At 36.3% G+C, this 19,938-nt stretch overlaps 2 long non-coding RNA genes across 3 annotated transcripts in view; one reads left to right on the top strand and one right to left on the bottom strand.

The window, feature by feature from the left end:
• Positions 1-2,430, top strand: part of LOC119621448 (uncharacterized) — a 30,504-nt gene extending 28,074 nt beyond the window's left edge. The window contains exon 4 of the long non-coding RNA XR_005237998.2: positions 2,130-2,430. This is a non-coding gene — a long non-coding RNA (uncharacterized lncRNA). The remainder of the gene's footprint in view (positions 1-2,129) is intronic.
• LOC103217630 (uncharacterized) overlaps positions 1-19,938 on the bottom strand; it is a 549,839-nt gene that overhangs the window by 27,276 nt on the left and 502,625 nt on the right. The gene's annotated exons all lie outside the window — the stretch shown is intronic.

The following is a 19,938-nucleotide window of genomic DNA, read 5'->3' as shown; positions in this document are numbered from 1 at the left end:
GTGGGATTAAGGCATGAGCCATGTGCCTGGCCTCTGTATTGTTTCTTGATCGTTTCTTGTGAATACCGTCCCTCACAGAATAGGAACAACTGTTTTGGACCCCTCCTCTTAGATCATATCTGCTTGTTTTAATTTCTGATTTTATTAAAAAATAGTTTTAGTCAACATTCTCATTATAATTGGCAATAATACTTCCTTGTGTTTTAAAACATTGTTATACATCTTCCACAGTAGACCAAAAACCTCATGAAAGCAAGTCCATTGGTAGAGCAAGTACATTTGTTAATCACATAATCACTCTATCATGAATAATATCTGCATATAATTATATACCAATGTCTTAAACAGTAGAATATCTGAGCATACTTTAGATATAATAATACATATTCCTCAGTCAGAGTCAACCTAAAGATAAAAGTACCCAAATTCCTTCCTTCCCTCTACTATCTACTCATATCCCTGCAGGTTTTCCTGTCTTTCACATGACCCTCCATGGTAAACTGTTAAGACTTGCAATCAACCGCTGAAATCACCTGCCGGTAACTCTCACTGGTTGAACCCAACCAGATGCCAGAGAACAAGAGAGCAACATCATACACAATACATCATACATAATAAGTTGTGTTTATTTCTCAGATAGAAAAGTCATGGTGAGTTAGAAGCTATTTCTCAAATTTTAATGTGAACAGTAAACTGGGTAATTTGTCCTGCAGAAATTTTTTTCAGGATATCTGGAATAAAGGTCTGAGTTTTTAAATTTCTAGCAAGCTCACTAGTAACACCAATGTTTTGGGCTCAAGAAGAATATTGTGCCAAACATCAAATAAGTGGAAGAGCCTGAGTTTTTCCCAGTTTTTCTGACCTGTAAACAAAGATGAGAGCCTTCATTTCCAAAGAGAGATATATGCCAAAAAAATATAAGAAGGAAGGGAAGCTTCCAGATTAAATGTGACAGTTTATGCACATTATCTGGTAAATCTCCCTAAATCTTCTTAATAAAGAAGAGAAAAATAATTAGCTCTATAATAGAAAAATCTGTCAGAAATCTCTATGACCGAGTAAAGTTAACATCAACTGTACTAGGACAAATCTTTATCATGTGCTGATTTACACAGAAAAACACAACATCACTGAGGTGATATTGCTCCCCCCACAAAGTAAATTGTAAACTAAATTTAGTTATAAAGAAATGTCAGTTCTGTGCAAAGTTCAAAATACAGATGTCTCCCATGTTCTGTAAACTGTTTTACTTTTATTTTAAGTTCAGGGTTACATATGCAGGATGTGCAGGTTTTTTACATTGGTAAACCTGTGTCATGGGGTTGGTTGTAAAGATTATTTCATCACCCAGGCATTACACCTAGTATCCCTTAGTAATTTTTTCCCACTTCTCTCCCTCCTCCCACCCTCTGCCCTCCGAGAGGCCCCAGTGTGTGTTATTTCCCTCTATGTGTCCATATGTTCTCATCATTTAGCTCCCACTTATAAGTGAGAACCTGCAGTATCTGGTATTCTGTTTCTGCATTAGTTTGCTAAGGATAATAGCCTCCAGCTCCATCCATGTTCCTGTAAAGGACATTATCTTATTATTTTTTATGGCTGCATAGTATTCCATGGTACCACATTTTCTTTATCCAGTCTATCATTAATGGCTATTTGGGTTTGTTGATGTCTTTGTTATTGTGAATAACGCTACAATAAACATATGCATGCATGAGTCTTTATAATAGAACAATTTATATTCCTTTGGGTATCTATCCAGTAATGGGATTGTTGGGTTGAATGGTAGTTCTGTCTTTAAGTCTTTGAGGATTCACCACACTCTCTTCCACAATGATTGAACTAATTTGCACTCCCACCAACAGTGTAAAACAATTCCCTTTGCTCCACAATCTAACCAGCATCTGTTATTTTTTGACTTTTTAATAAGAGCCATTCTGTTGTGAGACAGTATCTCATTGTGATTTTGATTTGCATTTCTCTAATGATCAGTTATGTTGAGCTTTTTTCATATTATTGTTTGCCGCATGTATGTCTTTTTCTGAGAAATGTCTGTTTATATTCCTTGCCCTCATTTTAATGGAATTGGTTTTTTTTTTTTCTTGTAACTTGGTTTAAATTCCTTATAGGTGCTGGATATTAGACTTTTGTCAGACACATAGACCAGTGGAACAGAATAGAGAACCCAGAGATAAGATCGCACACCTTCAACCATCTGATCTTCGACAAACCTGACAAAAACAAGCAATGAGGAAAGGAATCCCTTTTCAATAAATGGTGCTGGGAGAACTGGCTGGCCATATGTAGAAAACTGAAACTGGACCCCTTCCTTACATCATATACAAAAATTAACTCAAGAGGGATTAAAAACGTAAATGTAAAACCCCAAACTAAGAAAACCCTGGAAGACGACTGAGGCAATACCATTCAGGACATAGGCATGGACAAAGATTTTATGAGAAAAATGCCAAAGGCAACTGCAAGAAAACAAAAAATTGACAAATGGGTCCTAATTAAACTGAAGAACTCTGCACAGCAAAAGAAACTGTCTGCAGAGTGAACAGACAACCTACAGAATGGGAGAAAATATTTGCACTGATTTACTTTCACGAAGTCAGTTTGTGAAAGAAAAAGAGAACAAGTGGCATTTGAAAGGCAATGGCTAATTTTTTACGAAGCAATGAAGACTTTGGAATCCAATAGAGCTGAGTGCAAATGTGAGCACACTGCTTTCTTACTGTGTAACTTTGAATAATTCACATAAACGTTTGAGTAGATTTTCTTATACCAGTACTCATCACTTAGGATTGTGATCAGGATGGAGGTATTATGGTCTAAAAGTTCCGCATACAGTAATACCTGGCATCTAACATTTAACAAGCGGTAATATACTTATCTTCCCATTTGAATTAATGCATTTTAACCTGGAAATATAAAGGAATTTGCTAGGTCACACTGACTAATGACAAAGGTTAAATTGATTAAAGTTTCTGGACTTAGATTTGCCTGATAAAATATAAAAAAATACTATGTATTTTGATTTCATAAGCCTGGCTACTCTAGCTGTACTTCAGAGAATTTTATAAAATATTTCAGAAAGAAGAATGAATTTTTATTTTATCAAATCCATACATACAACACTAGGCACTGGGTGATTGCCTCCATCACAATGCTTAGAATACATTATCCCATAATCAGAGTTCTTTTATATAAGGATGATAGGAAAATAATTGACAAATGCATTTAAATCAATATAAAAATTTTGGAGGAATAAGAATTCACTAAGTTTATATCAATGCTTATAGAATGAAAATCAACAGCTATAAAAGCACTTATTTGTTGTACCTTTTATTTTAAAAGCAATTCATTATAGCTAGACCTAACTAATAAGCAAACTATGTTGCAACTAGGATCAGAATCAACATTGAGCCTAGTCAGTGAAAAGGCACATAAAAATTAAATTTATCAAGAAAAAGTTTGCTTGTGCAATGTACTACATAACTGTGTTAAACTTAGAAAATCATTATTAAGAAATAGCAGATATTTGCCTCGACTTCAGTATATGATCTTAAAAATGAAATTTGAAACATTTTACATGCATCCTTGATTTCTGGAATGAATATAATTCAGGATAAAACTGTCTTCGCATAAGAATTACTTTCTCAACTTCAACAATAAAGTGACCAAAGATTGTATGAATGGTATAGCATCGATATAATGAATAAAATCTTCAACTGTAAGTTGCAAGAAAATGCTAAATATATATATTTTTTTCTCTAATTAGAGCTGATCACTTACCTTCTGGCTTCTTCTTAATATAATCACATATATTAATTAGCATCACTTTTGGAAATCAAAGTAAATATTTATTTATTATGTGGATGATGGGAATATGAAAACCACAAAGGCTCACCATTATTCTGGCCAATATCCTTATAGTCAATAAACATATTTTCTTGAGAAAACTACAGTGGTTAACGCTATTCAAGGAGGAACTGTAGAATTTTAAGATCTAATGGAAGCTGTAGAGTAATATTTCATTAAGTAATGATCTCTTTAAGGGGCAATAATACGAGAAGCTTATAACATACAAAATAATGATGATATAGCAACTGAGAAGACTACTTTAATACTCTGACATTTTTTCCCTCCTTCCTCCCTGCTGCTCTTCCTGTTTCTTCATTTTTCATGCATCAGTCTTTTACATTCTCCTTCTGCCTTCTTTTCTCTTCCTCTGTGGTTCTCCATGATATTTTTATTTTCCCTATTTATATGGCTTACATATGTTTTGCATGTTTCTTTTTTTTTTTTTTTAATTTATTTATTATTATTAAACTTCAAGTTGTAGGGTACATGTGCACAACGTGCAGGTTTGCTACATATGTATACTTGTGCCATGTTGGTGTGCTGCACCCATCAACTCGTCATTTACATCAGGTATAACTCCCAATGCAATCCCTCCCCCCTCCCCCCTCCCCATGATAGGCCCCGGTGTGTGATGTTCCCCTTCCCGAGTCCAAGTGATCTCATTGTTCAATTCCCACCTACGAGTGAGAACATGCGGTGTTTGGTTTTCTGTTCTTGTGATAGTTTGCTAAGAATGATGGTTTCCAGCTGCATCCATGTCCCTACAAAGGACACAAACTCATCCTTTTTTATGGCTGCATAGTATACACCAGTTAGAATGGCGATCATTAAAAAGTCAGGAAACAACAGGTCCTGGAGAGGATGTGGAGAAATAGGAACACTTTTACACTGTTGGTGGGATTGTAAACTAGTTCAACCATTATGGAAAACAGTATGGCGATTCCTCAAGGATCTAGAACTAGATGTACCATATGACCCAGCCATCCCATTACTGGGTATATACCCAAAGGATTATAAATTATGCTGCTATAAGGACACATGCACACGTATGTTTATTGCAGCACTATTCACAATAGCAAAGACTTGGAATCAACCCAAATGTCCATCAGTGACAGATTGGATTAAGAAAATGTGGCATGTTTCTTCTTTCTGTTCACGTCACGTCTATTTGATTTTCAAAGCCAAATCCAAATAGTGGTATCCTTTTTCTTCTGAATTGGAACAGTGTTTACGTGTCTTAACCATTTCAACACACCTTTTACATTATCACACACCTATCAGAGGCATATATCATGCTCTCCATCAACTTATACATTTTTGTGTATACATTCTGCAGCTATTGGTATGCAAACACTTCAAAAATATAACTGATCATTGTATTCTGCAAAACCTTTAATCATTTATATTGATTAAAATAAATTTTTGAATAAACAGTTCTGTTCCCAACTACAATTTACAAATTTCAGATTGTGCAATTAATTTTGCAATTAAATTACTCTTGATTTATAGTTACTTTTATTATTTATTTTATTATTTTGATACATTGGACTTGCATACATTTATGGGGTACATATGAAATTTTGTTTCATGTGTAGAATACGTAATGACCAAGTCAGGATATTTAGGGTATTCATCAGTCTTAGTATTTACAATTGCTATGTTTTTGAAAGATTTCAAGTCTCCTCTTCTTGGTATTTTGAAACATAAAATTCACTGTTCATATATAAACTATAGTCAGGGTATTTACTTGTCTGTGTGTACTTGTCTGGTTTTGGTATCAGGATAATGCTGACCTTGGAGAATAACCTACAAATAATTTTCTCCTCTTCGTTTTTTTGTAATAGTTTGAGTATAATTGGTATTGATTTTTATACATTTGGTAGAGTTTGACAGTGAAGCCATCTGGTTGGGGCTTTTCTTTCTTGGGAGACGCTTTATTACTGATTCAATCTTGCTACTTGTTGTGGTCTGTTCAGGTTTTCTATTTCTTCTTGAATCAATCTGGGTAGGTTGTGTATGTCCTGGAATTTATTCATTTGCTCTAGGTTGTTCAGTTTTTTAGCACACAGTTATTTATAATAGACTCCAATGATCTTTTGCATTTCTGTGGTATCAGTTGTAATGTCCCTGTTAGTATTTCTGATTTCGTTTATTTGGGTCTTATAACCTTTTTGATTGGTTAGACTAGCTAGCAGTTCATTGATTTTATATTTTTTAAAAATCAACTTTTTATTTCATTGATCTTTGGATTTTTTTTTTAGTCTTTATTTCATTTAATTCTGCTCTGATCTTTATTATATCCTTCCTTCTAGCAATTGTGATTTTGTTTTTTTCTTCCTTTTTTAGTTTCTTGAGGTGCATTGTTAGATTGTTTATCTGAAATCTTCCTACTTTTCGATGTAGGCATTTACTGTTATAAACTTCACTCTTAGAACTGTTTTTGCTGTATGCTGTAGGTTTTGGCATACTGTGCTTCCATTTTTTATTTGCTTTAAGAATTTTTTTAAAAATTTTCATCTTAATTTCTTCTTTGACCCAGTGGTGGTTTAAAACATGTTTAGTTTCCATGAGTTGGTATAGTTTTCAATGTTCCTCTTGGCATTGATTTCTAGTTTTATTCCATTGTGGTCTAAGAAAACACTTGATATGATTTTGATTTTTTAGAATTTGTTGATACTTTTATGTGGCCTAACATATGGTTTATTCTGGAGAATATTCCATATGCTGATGAGAGGAATGTGTATTCTGTGGTTATTGGCTAAAATGTTTTTTAAATGTCTGTTAGGTCTATTCGGTCTATAGTACTGTTTAAGTCTGATGTTTTCTTGTTAATTTTTGCCTAAGTTATTTGTTTAATGCTGGGAGTCTGGTATTGAAGTTCCCAATGATTACTGTATCAGACTCTAGCTCTCCATTTAGATAGGAATATTTGCTTTATTTACCTGAGTGCTTCAGTGCCAGGTGCATATATGTTTAGGACTGTTATAGCCCCTTGTGGAATGAATCCCTTTATCATTATATAATAACCTTTTTGTTTATGTGTACTGTTTTTAGCTTAAAGTCTGTTTTATTTGATATAAGTATAGCCTCTCTGATATGGTTTGACTCTGTGTCCCCACCCAAATCTCATCATGAATTATAATTCTTATAATCCTCAAGTGTTGTAGGAGGGACCAAATAGGAGGTAATTTAATCATGGGGGCTGGTTACTACACTCATACTGTTCTCATGATAGTGAGCTCTCACAAGACCTGATGATTTTATAAGAGGCTTTTCCTCCTTTGGTTTGGCACTTCTCCTTCCTGCCTCCATGTGAGCAGGATGTGTTTGCTTCCCTTTCCACCATGATGGTAAGTTTCCTGAGGCCTCTCTAGCCCTGCGGAACTGTGAGTCAATTAAACCTCTTTCCTTTCTGAATTACCCAGTCTTGGGCAGTTCTTTATAGCAGTGTGAGAATGGACTAATGCACTCACCGTTCATATTATTAGCCTTGTGCCTTAACTACTATTACCTTACTTTACGGGCCCTATGGTTCTGCCACGCCCCTATGAGGAACTAGGGCAACATAGATGAGCTTTGAAACTCTATTGTTTTTCTTTACTCACATTCTCTTTTTACATATGTATTCTATGCAATTCTTGTGTCCTGGTTTAGTAATAAATCAAATTTCAAGTGAAATAAGTCTAATTATTAGTCACACCAGTTGGCGAACCCAAACATTCTTTGACTGAGTCCAGATCAGCCCTTTGCAATTCATTTTAACTAACAGCATTGCTTCATGTGGTATTTGTTTTATATAACAACTAATAGTATCTATGCTCATTGGCCTTTAATTTTATTATAAGGAACCCTATAATTTAGAAACAACTTGAGAAAAATACTAAGCAGCATATCTCCAAGACTAATATTTTGTGAAAGACCAATACTGTAACTACAACTTTCTATCAGATTTCCTACTTGCATATCCGACATAAGTTAGAAAATAGACTCACATTCAAAATTATCCTCTAGGTTTCTACTCCTTTTCTTCCTCCAGTTGCATATTTCTTTTTCAACATTTGAAATTTTAGGTACTTAAATTCTCCCTCATCTTTGATCGCCATAGAATTTTATAAAGTTGGTGGATCATAATCTAGTCCAAACTTAAGTCCATAAATATCCTGCATTTAAATATTGAAGTTTTAGCTTTATAATGTCTACATTAATAACAGATTCTATAGTTTGCTTTTCCATTCCACTTCTACTACTATCATAATAACATGGCTTTATTTCCTCATACATACATATTATTGTAATGACCTCTAATTAATGAAGCTTCTAGTTTCCGTTTTAGTGATGAGAATAAAGTGATATTAATGTTTTCCTCATGTATGTTTGTTATATGGCTTATTAATTTTTACAAATCTTAAATTTAAAATTATCTTAAGAGAGTTGCTGGTGTGCAATCTTGTTTCTTTTACAGGAATATGAAGTGATGATTATGAAGGACCTAGTTGGAAACATTCATTAGTTGACATGTAAAATATAATCTGAATACTTAGTAGGACAAGGTTTTAGTTAGCTGGACAGAGCTCACCAGGAGTATAAAGTTATTGCTGTGGTCTGAATGTTTGCATCCCTTCAAAATTTACATGTTAAAACTTAATCACCAATGTGATGGTAAAAAGGAGCAGCACCTTTGGAAGGTGATTAGCTTATGTAGACAGAGTCCTCATCAATGAGACTATGGTCCTTATAAAAGACAACCCAGGCACTGTCTTTTCTTTTTTACTATGTAAAAACATGGGGAGAAGACACTATCTATGCACCAGAAAGAGGGCCCTCCCTAGACACTGAATCTGCTGACACCTCGGCCTTGGACTTCCAAGCCTTCAGAACTATGAGAAATAGATTTTTGTTGTTTATAAGCTACCCAATCTATGGTATTTTGTTATAGCAACCCAAATAGACTAAAGTAATTATTATAAAATAGGTTGTAAGATAAATATGAATGTGATACAGAGTACCCCATTAACAAAATTCAGGCAATAAACAGGAGTGAAAGATGTTATTGAAAAGAGAACAATAGATAAGTAGGCAGAGGCTGAACATAAAGAGTCTGAGTTTGTTAACTAGCATGTCAGTTAGAAGTACAGTAAAAAAATTGTTTAAAATCATGCCAACAATATGACCAACCAGTACGTACAAGCAAGTCCTCCTCATTATTTCATTCAGTCTTGCTTATTCCAAAGAATCTTGGGTCTGCAGTCTACTCTCATCAAGTACATTTGCTTCTAGACTTGAGAGTCTTAGAAATTATAATGCAGCCTATCACGGCAGCCTGAATGTTTTCTAAGCCATATCATTATGAAAGTCTGTGCCCAGAGAGTCTGTTTTATTAAGCACAATTATTGGGCAACTAAATAATTTCTAACTAGTCTGAGCACTGTAACATTGATTACTAAGAATAATTTTAATCTATTTACTTTTGCTTCTAATTCTTCTATACGATGTTTCAAGTTGGTGACCATGTGAATGAACAAGTTAAATTTGTCACACTAAGGTATAATGTGGTGTGTGGTTAAAGGAAATTGTTTTAGGTGTTCTTGTGAAGACTATACACTTTTGTGCTTATTTATTCCTCTTCCATGAAATATATTTGTCAAGGGGGAAAAAAATTATAATTTACATAAAACTTCATTAAGCCTGGGACTCTAATTCAATAGTAAATACTGAACTGAACTAAGTACTTTACCCTAGATGATTAGTTATTAAGCATTAGCACATATCAGATCCATCCGGAGGGCTTGTTAAAATACAAACTGCTGAGATTCATCCTCAGAGTTTTTGATTCAGTAGATCTTGGCCTGAAATTTTGCATTTTTCTTAAGTTTCCAGGTAAAGCTAAAACTGTTGGTTCAAGGCCCACACTTTTATAACTATTGCACTTTTCACCTTTTATAATATCCGTGTGGCCTTCTGATACAATGATAGAGGCAGGAGTCTGAGAAATTCTAGGCAGACAGGGGCAGGTACCTGGCAAAACCCCACCCCTGAGTCAAAATGCCTGAAACCCAATGGCCCAAAGTGAGACCTTCCATCCCTGTGTACCCACTCTCTCCTGATTGGTTCTTTCTGAATAGTATATTTTTACCAATTAATGTTGATTTTCCATAACTACCTATGGCCTACCCTGCCCCAATTCTGTGCCTATAAAGACCTCAGACTCAGCCAGCAGAGAGGAAAAGTGGCTGGATGTTGGAGAGAGGCAGTTTGACTCCAGAGATGGCAGCTGAATGTCAGAAAGCAGCAACTTGGCTTCACAAGAGAGAGGCAAAGAGGTGACTTAACATCAGAGGAGAGCGACCTGCCATTCCCATCCCCTTTCCATCTCCCCTCTCTGCTGAGAGCCACTCTCGTCACTCAATAAAATTCACCACATTCACCATTCTTCAATTTATATTAGTGACCTCATTCCTCTTGGGCACCAGACAAGAATTGGGGATGCACCAAGTGTGGACACCCACAAAGACTGTTGCCACTGCCAGCAGAGGGCAGCCACCCCGTGCAATAAGCCAAAGGGCCCACTGAGCTGATAACACACTGCTTTCTGTGGACAGTGGAGCTAAAAGAGCATTGTAACATGCCCTCTGGGGCCTTGGGGAACCCCCACCTGGATCCTGCCAAGAGGCCTGCATGAAGTTTGCTCCTGCCAGCACTAAAGTGGCCAGTTGGTTCCTGCAGTCACTCGCCTGCACGCTCCCTCCTGCAATAGATGGGACACAGCGGAACTGAGTAAGCAGAGTTTGCTCCTGCAGGCACCTAAGTTGCTGGCCAGTTCCTGAGCTCATTCGCTTCAGTTCCCATACTCATTCACATGTGTGCTCCCTCCTGCAAGGGGTTGAACAGGGCAGGATGAGTAAATGGTGCAGCCCTCTTTTGAGTCCCACAACGGGTCAAGAAAATATCCTGCATCACTTCGTCAACTTACGCCACCTAAAGGACATGCGGCCTACCTTTCAGACTTATTTACAAGTTTGCATAATTTTTAGACATAGACAATGCCATGTATCTCTGTATTTACTATCAATTCTAACCTAGGAAACACCAAGTTAATGGCAATAAAAAATAACAGAATAAACAACTGTTCCCAGCAACATGGTGGCTGTACCAATTGTTAATTCATTGCCTTCTAGAGGCAAATTCACTATTGCCTGTTCTGAGAAAAAGAATCAGGGCCCTGTAAATAGCTGCCAGAATGTAAAAATTTGCCAGCAGATGGTGGTGGAGAGATGCTGGAGATGGAAAGGATTTCATCCCAGGCCTGGTATGCTTTCTCATCAGGGTCTTACAGTGGAACACCTTCTCCAACACCTGGCTCCTGTTCAGCAGCACCCAGAGACCATCAGCTTCCTTTTGCACTCCTTTCAGATAGTTTAGCAGTTGAGTCTCACTGGAAAAATAAATCGCTTTCCACAACACCCCAGAGGATGAATTTCTGCCAGCCTAAAAGGCAGATTTTCAACAATTTCTTCTGGTACAGCCCCACTGCAACTACTCTGCAACCCAGTGAGCCACATTCTTCTCTTTTCTTTTCTTTATTTCTTTTTTATGTTTTTGATTTCCAACTTTTAAGCTCAAGGGAACATGTGCAGGATATAGGATGTGTAGTTTGGTACATAGGTAAGCGTGTGCAATGGTGGTTTGCTGAACAGATCATCCTATCACCTAGGTATTAAGCCCAGCATCCATTAGCTATTCTTCCTGATGCTCTCCCTCCTCCCATCCTCCACCCTCCAACAGGCCCTAGTCTGTGTTGTTCTCTCCCCAGTGATTCCTCAAAGACTTAGAGGCAGAAATACTATTTGACCCAGCAATCCCATTACTGGGTATATACCCAGAGGAATATAAATCATTCAATGAGAAACATATATGCACATGTATGTTCACTGCAACACTATTCACGATAGCAAAGACATGGAATCAACCTAAATGTCTATCAATGATAGACTGGATAAAGAAAATATGGTACATATACACCATGGAATACTATGCAGCCATAAAAAGGAATGAGATCATGTCCTTTGCAAGGACATGGATGGGGCTGGAAGTCATTATCTTCAGAAAACTAATGCAGGAACAGAAAACCAAACCATGCATGTTCTCACTTATACGTGGGAGCTGAGTATTGAGAACACATGGACACATGGTAGTGAGCCACATTCTCATCTTTTCCAATAAAGCTTGAATCTCATCTTGGTAGGGAGGGAGCAGTCTTGCCAGATGCTCTCTGCCAGCACCAGGGATTGGAAAGCACTCCCTCACTTTTTCATCAGCTAATCCTGTACTCTATAAAATTATTTTCATGTATTAACAATCCTATTTCTCTTTACACAAATCTCCTGTTAAAATTAATAACTTTTATATCAAACTTCCTCTGTTCAAATTACTGTGTTGATTTCTCCCTCTTGATTGGATCACAATTGATACAATTGAGTTAAATAATTTTTCATAAAATAAATTATTAAATCCATTCCTTTAGTGTGTAAGTATTTAGAGTTTACAAAGTTTACAAATTACTGAGATTTAATTCTACAAATTATACATATTTACAATCTAGGCAAAGGCACTTGAGATATTTAAACATTTCTCCCCTAAGACACCAATGAAAGAAAGAAAGAAAGAAAGAAAGAAAAGAAAGAAAGAAAGAAAGAAAGAAAGAAAGAAAGAAAGAAAGAAAGAAAGAAAGAAAGAAAGAAAGAAAGAAAGAAAGAAAGAAAGGAGGGAGGGAGGGAGGGAGGGAAGGGAGGGAGGGAGGGAGGGAAGAAAGAAAACCCACTGCTAGCACAAAACAGTCACCAAAACCTTAGTGTTGGGGTTGAGAAACTGATACCTCCTATGGCACTTTGGTATGCTGATTATTTTGAATCAAAGGAGTTGAAAGACCATAGAAGCAACTTCAGAACCAATGTCTCTTTGACCTTCTCCTGCTCTTCTGTCTCTTACCCTCTTTCTCTTGGCAAGTGCAAGGTGGGTCTCTCCCTGAGCTTCCCTTATCTGTCTGAAGATTGGCCCTCCAGAAGGAATACATTTGTCATGAGTGTTTTTCCTGGGAATCTCATCAGCCAAGGAAAAGTTAAAGTATCACAGGGGAGGAAACTGAAAGCTGACAACATGCCCAGGCAGACTTTATCACAAACTTTATCACAGCCTCTTTTTCTGAGACTGTTTATTACCTGAAAGACCTTTTGTTTGCATAACAAGACAACCTTTGTTCACCCTGCATTTTCTCCCCTCACCCTCCCATACCTTGTGTCACTACCAACCTTAGACTCCCCAGGCCTGTATTCCTTTCTTCAGCTCGATATGTTATATATGCTTCAATCATTTGCCACCTTTTAAAGTCTGATATTTTGTGGGACTCCTCTGTGTATGAATATAATTAAAATGTTTTTTTTTTCTATTAGTAATTATCAAACCTTCAGAGGATAAAGAAAGTTTCCTTTCTCTATATTAGTAATCCCTAGTCCCAACATTCCATTCCTCATTCTCCAGCATGCACACACACATTTCCATGCAGCTTTTCAACAAAAACTTTTATTTCCTGCAGTGTACCAAATAAAATGATTCTAAGTTCTCTTTTATAAAAGCTGTTAGCTATTATAATTCCTTCACTCACTTCCCCCTTTGTAATAAAATTTTCCCTGTCCATTAAAATAATATAGGCTTAGTAGAATGCTTAAAAAATAAAGATCCATATGAAAAATTTAAAGTCATGGATAAACATATAATTTAGTGAAAATTATGCTAACATTTTGGCTCATTTTCTCTTTGTCTTTGTAAAATTACATTAGTCTTGGATTTGTTTCTTTTCCTACCCCTATCACAAAAGATGCTCCTCTTCACCCATGGTTACTATTTTAGTGTGCCCTAAAGGATATCATAGCTGATATGTCAAGCTATAGTTGTAACTTCCCTAAAATTATGACCTTCTTCTATCAATGATGTTGTCACCACATGGTAATGAAATTTTAAGATATTATAAATAGTTTGGTATTTGATTCTTATATTTAATAATGTATCCAGAGATTTCAGGGAAGAAATAAAGTCGATATTGTTTGGCTATTTGTTCCCTTCAAATCTCGTCTTGAAATTTGATCCCCAGTGTTGGAGGTGGGGCTTAGTGAAAGGCGTTTGGGTCATGCAGCACTCCTAGTTCCTCCAAGATCTGGTTGTTGAAAAGAGTCTGGAGTCTCCCTTTACTCACTTGTTCCTTCTCTCTCACCATGTGATGCTTTCTCTCCTTTCCCTTCTGCCATGAGTGAAAACTTTCTGAAGGCCTCATCAGAAGCAGATGCTGGCACCATGCTTGCACAGCTTGCAGAAGTATAAGGCAAATAAACTCCTTTTCTTTATAAATTCCCCAGCCTCATAGTATTCCTTTACAGCTATGCAAATGGACTAAGACAAGAGTTGATCCCCTTCAACCACACAGAAAAAAACTTCCACTTTATTGAATTTTCTTCATTTACAAACAAAACTCTAATAATAATAGTATACAGAGAATTAAAGAATACAATTAATCATATGCACTGACTTAGAAAAGGAATGCACATGGAATGGCAAAATAGAGAAGGCTTCATGTGAGTGTGTGGGGGAGGCAGGATAGGGTTATCTGGGTCTTTAAAAAAACACTTAAGCAGAGAGGGCTATGAGAAGGCTTAATAAAAGTACACAGGTAGAAATACACAAGAGTTATAAAAATAACAAATAGTCTTATGTGATTACAACTTAGCATACATAATTTAGCGGAAGCATTTTCTACTTCTGAAACAAATTATTATTAACACTTCCTATAATAGGTTTATAATTATGCAAACCTATTTAAATCAATAATTTGCACAACAAAATGAATGAATTAATTTGTTGCAGCTGTGTTTACTGAGGCACACATGCAAAGCAATTTAAATGTTGTCAAGTAACATAATGATTTCGTTTCATGACTCACACTAAGTAAGAAATTCTGATTTTTTTAAAACAGAGTTAAAAAAATCAAAAACTTAAAACTCCTGGAACAAAAAGCATAGAAGAAAAGCTTCATGACTTAGGACATGACAATGTGTTCTTACATATGACACCAAAGCACAAGGAAAGAAAGCAAAAATAGAAAAAGGACTATATCAAACTCCAAAACTTTTGTGCATTGAAGAACACACCTAACAGGCTGAAAAGGCAATCTATGGAGTAGGAGAAAATATTTGCAAATTGTATATATACATACATATATATATATATAATGATAGTAAATTGATATACAGAAAATTAAAAGAACTTCTATAACTCAATAACAAAAATGGAATGAATAACTTATTTTTTTAAATGGGTTAAGGACTTGAATAGATATTTCTGCAAAAATAATATACAAATAGCCCACAGTCATATAGAACAAACATTTGACATCATAAATAATTAGGGATATGCAAGTTAAAATCACAAGATATCATCTCACACTCACTAGCATGACCGCTATCAAAAAAATGAAACAAAACAGAAAATAACAAATGTTAGTGAGAATGCGGAGAAATTGGAACCCTAGTACACTGTTCGTGGGATTGTAAAATGCACTCAAGGTTCTCCACAAAGGCAGGACAAGTAAAATTAGCAGATGATTGATAGCTAGCTAGCTAGCTAGATTAGATAGATAGATAGATAGATAGATAGATAGATAGATAGATAGATAGATAGATGCAGATAGATATAGATAGATGCACCCAAAAAACGTTTTTTTAGAGGAAATCGCTTACATGATTATGGAGGCTGAGAAGTCCCATGACGGGACATTTGCAAGCTGAAGGTTTTGGGATGCTAGTAGTACGACTCAGTTCATGTCTGAAAGCCTCAGATCCAGAGGAGATGGTGGTATAATTCCTATTAGAGGGTGAAGGCCTGAGAATTCAGGGGGCCACTGGAGTAACTCCTAAGGCCCAAAGGCTAGAGGAGCTGGAGTTCTGATGTACAGGTAGGAGAAGAAGTCTCCCAGCTCCAGGAGAAAAACAATCATCCTTCTTCCTTTTTTGTAGACCCTCAATATTTTGGATGTTGCTGTCCACATTGAGGGTAGGTCTTTCCCACTCAGTCCACTCCCTCACATGCCAGTCTCCTAGGAACACCCTCACAGACACAATACTTTACCAGTTCTCTAGCTGACATGTAACATTAACCACCTCAAGAACCCGACATCTGTTTACACCAATTTAAGTAGCAATGGGTTATCACAGCACCAGATTACTATTGAAGATGTTCATGACTAGGTCTGTTTAGGCAGTATTTTAAAAGATTTTTCAGTTACTTCAATTAATTGCAGCCCACATAAACTTTGTTAACATTATTAATTACTAAGAATGCTTTTCTCATGTATTATTGGTATAATACCTAGTAGAAAATGTAAACATCCCCCAGGTAGAAGCCATGTATTTTGTTAGAGATGAGAAGATTATATTAATACTTCTTTTTAAAAATGTATTATTTATTATTTATTATATTTTAAGTTCTGGGATACATGTGTAGAACGTGCAGGACTGTTATACAGGTATACACGTGCAATGGTGGTTTGCTGCACCCATCAACTTATCATCTATGTTAGGTATTTCTCTAAATGCTATCCCTCCCCTAGGCCCCTATCCCCCAACAGGCCCTAGTGTGTGTTCCCCTCCCTGTGTCCATGTGTTCTCGTTGTTCAACTCTCACTTATGAGTGAGAACATGCAGTATTTGGTTTTCTGTTCCTGTGTTAGTTTGCTGAGAATGACGGTTCCCAGCATCATCCATGTTCCTGCAAAGGACATGAACTCATCTTTTTATGGCTTCATAGTATTCCATGGTATATGTGTGCCACATTTTCTTCATCCAGTCTATCACTGATAGGCATTTGGGTTAGTTCCAAGTCTTTGCTATTGTGACAGAGCTGCAATAAACATACGTGTACATGTGTTTTTATAGTAGAATAATTTATAGTCCTTTGGGTATATAACCAGTAATGGGATTGCTGGGTCAAATGGTATTTCTGGTTCTACATCCTAGAGGAAACACCAGTGTGTATTCCACAATGATTGAACTAATTTACAGTCCCACCAATAGTGTAAAAGCATTCCTATTTCTCCACATCCTCTCTAGCATCTGTTGTTTCCTGACTTTTTAATGATTGCCATTCTAACTGGCGTAAGATGGTATCTCATTGTGGTTTTGGTTTGAATTTCTCTAATGACCAGTGATGATGAACTTTTTCCATATGTTTGTTGGCTACATAAATGTCTTCTTTTGAGAAGTGTCTGTTCATATCCTTTGCCTACTTTCTGATGGGGTTGTTTGGTTTTTTTCCTGTAAATCTGTTTAAGTTCTTTGTAGATTCTGGATATTAGCCCTTTGACAGTTGGATAGATTTCAATAATTTTCTCTCATTCTGTAGGTTGCCTGTTCATTCTGATGATAGTTTCTTTTGCTGTGCAAAAGCTCTTTAGTTTAATTAGATACCATTTGTCAATTTTGGCTTCTGTTGCCATTGCTTTGGTGTTTTAGTCATGCAACTTCAGCAAAGTCTCAGAATACAAAATCAATGTGCAAAAATTACAAGCATTCCTATACACCAATAATAGAGAGCCAAATCATGAGTGAACTCCCATTCACAATTGCTACAAAGAGAACACAACTTACGATGGATGTGAAGGACCTCTTCAAGGAGAACTACAAACCACTGCCTAAGGAAATAAGGGAGGACACAAACAAACAGAAAAACATTCCATGCTCATGGATAGGAAGAATCAATATCGTGAAAATGGCCATACAGCCCAAAGTAATTTATAGATTCAATGTTATCCCTATCAAGCTACCATTGACTTTCTTCACAGAATTAGAAAAAACTACTTTAAATTTCATATGGAACCAAAAAAGAGTCTGTATAGCCAAGACAATACTAAACAAAAAGAACAAAGCTGGAGGCATCACGCTACCTGACTTCAAACTGTACTACAAGGTTACAGTAACCAAAACAGCATGGTACTGATACCAAAACAGATATACAGACCAATGGAACAGAACAGAGGCCTCAGAAATAACACCACACATCTGCAACCATTTGATCTTTGACAAACCTGACCAAAACAAGCAGTGGGGAAAGGATTCCCTATTTAATAAATGGTGTTGGGAAAACTGGCTGGCCATATGCAGAAATCTGAAACTGGACCCCTTCCTCACACCTTATACAAAAATTAATTCAAGATGGATTAAGACTTAAATGTAAGACCTAAAACCATAAAAACCCTAGAAGAAAATCTGGGCAATACCATTCAGGACATAGGCATGGGCAAAGACTTCATAATTCTTTAATTCATATATTAATCCACAAACATTTATAACGACTTCTTTATGCCTTAGGCATTGTCATAGTTTCTATATGGAGTTGTAAAAAAAAAAAATTAAGCCATAGTCTGCTCTTGACTAGGCCACAGAATAGTTGGCAAGACAAATGTGTAAAGAGATATGCATAATGCATTGCTGTAGCCTTAAAATAAAATGTGGGGCAAAGGTTGATGGAAAACAAAAGAAGGAAGTACCTTGGGAGCCAGAAAAGGCTACACAGAGGAAGTGACACTTTAACTTGGCTTTGGTGGAACTTTCTAAAGGTTGAGAAAAAGTAGGAGGAGAGTACAAAGACAAGACTGTGAGGCCAGGTACAAAATTGGGAAAGGTTCTCGGGAGTGAAAAGTTGGGCTGGGTGAGTTTCAGGCAGCCTGAGAACTTTCTATTTCATGCACAGGAAGAAAAGCTAAATTTCCAGTTAACACAAAGTTTCTTTTGATTTCTTATAATGAAATAAAAGTTATAATTACACTACACCTATACAAAGCAATGGACTTTTTTTCTCTCTCTCTCTTTTTCTTTTCTTTGAATTTTGTGGCCTGGAACACAAAGTTGATATAGACAAAATTTTTCCTGAAACAGCTAGGTTTCAATGATTGGTACTAAATTGCCCGAGTCTTACAGTACTGTTGAACATAAATTCGGGCCTCTCCAATATTGGCAAAAGCACATTTCATGATGGGTGTAGACCTGTAGATATGGGAGGATGGTGTTTACCTATATCACCTTTCCATCAAGTACACTGAATGTTGGAGACCATTAAATAATTTGGCAAGTTAGAGTTTAGGACAGGCAAAAAGACAGCACCAGAAGGCTTTGCATATTGTTATGACTAAACAATATGATACTTTTCTTACCTTTTCCTTCAAAGCTATGAATGTAAATAAAACCAATTTCTGCATTAATAAGCCAGCCCACAATAACTAGAAATACCAATAGAAAAATTGTATACATGCTATAAAATTGAAGATGGAATCACTAAAGTGCATTTTTATCCATTAAAATTCCTCCAAAAAGCAAGATGCTGATAAGCATACTTCTTTTTTTTTTTTTTTTTTGAGACGGAGTCTGGCTCTGTCGCCCAGGCTGGAGTGCAGTGGCCGGATCTCAGCTCACTGCAAGCTCCGCCTCCCGGGTTCACGCCATTCTCCTGCCTCAGCCTCCGGAGTAGCTGGGACTACAGGCGCCCGCCACCTCGCCCGGCTAGTTTTTTGTATTTTTAGTAGAGACGGGGTTTCACCGTGTTCGCCAGGATGGTCTCGATCTCCTGACCTCGTGATCCGCCCGTCTCGGCCTCCCAAAGTGCTGGGATTACAGGTTTGAGCCACCGCGCCCGGCCAGCATACTTCTAATGTTTTACAATCTGATATTAATATCTGCAGAAATTACACAAATAATATTTTGGTAATAATTGACATTATAAATAGTAATATTCTTATAATCTATAATGCTCTTTAATTTCTGTATCAAAAATAGATATAATTCCATTTTTATATAGCAACACAACTTTTTAATCTTTATTCAGTCTCAGTTTAGCATATTGTAAAATATAATGCTGCAACACTTCCCAAGATTTATATATTTCCTTTGCAAAGAGAACGTTAAAATCACCAGATCGAACATGAAACCAACAGGAAAACATCGTTTTCTAATCAGTTTCATGGTATTAGGAGAATTC

Source organism: Chlorocebus sabaeus, chromosome 2 (genome assembly GCF_047675955.1).
Source record: "Chlorocebus sabaeus isolate Y175 chromosome 2, mChlSab1.0.hap1, whole genome shotgun sequence".
Classification (NCBI taxonomy): Eukaryota; Metazoa; Chordata; class Mammalia; order Primates; family Cercopithecidae; genus Chlorocebus; species Chlorocebus sabaeus.
Note: the sequence above shows the minus strand (reverse complement) of the source record. Positions and strands in the feature narration are given on the sequence as shown.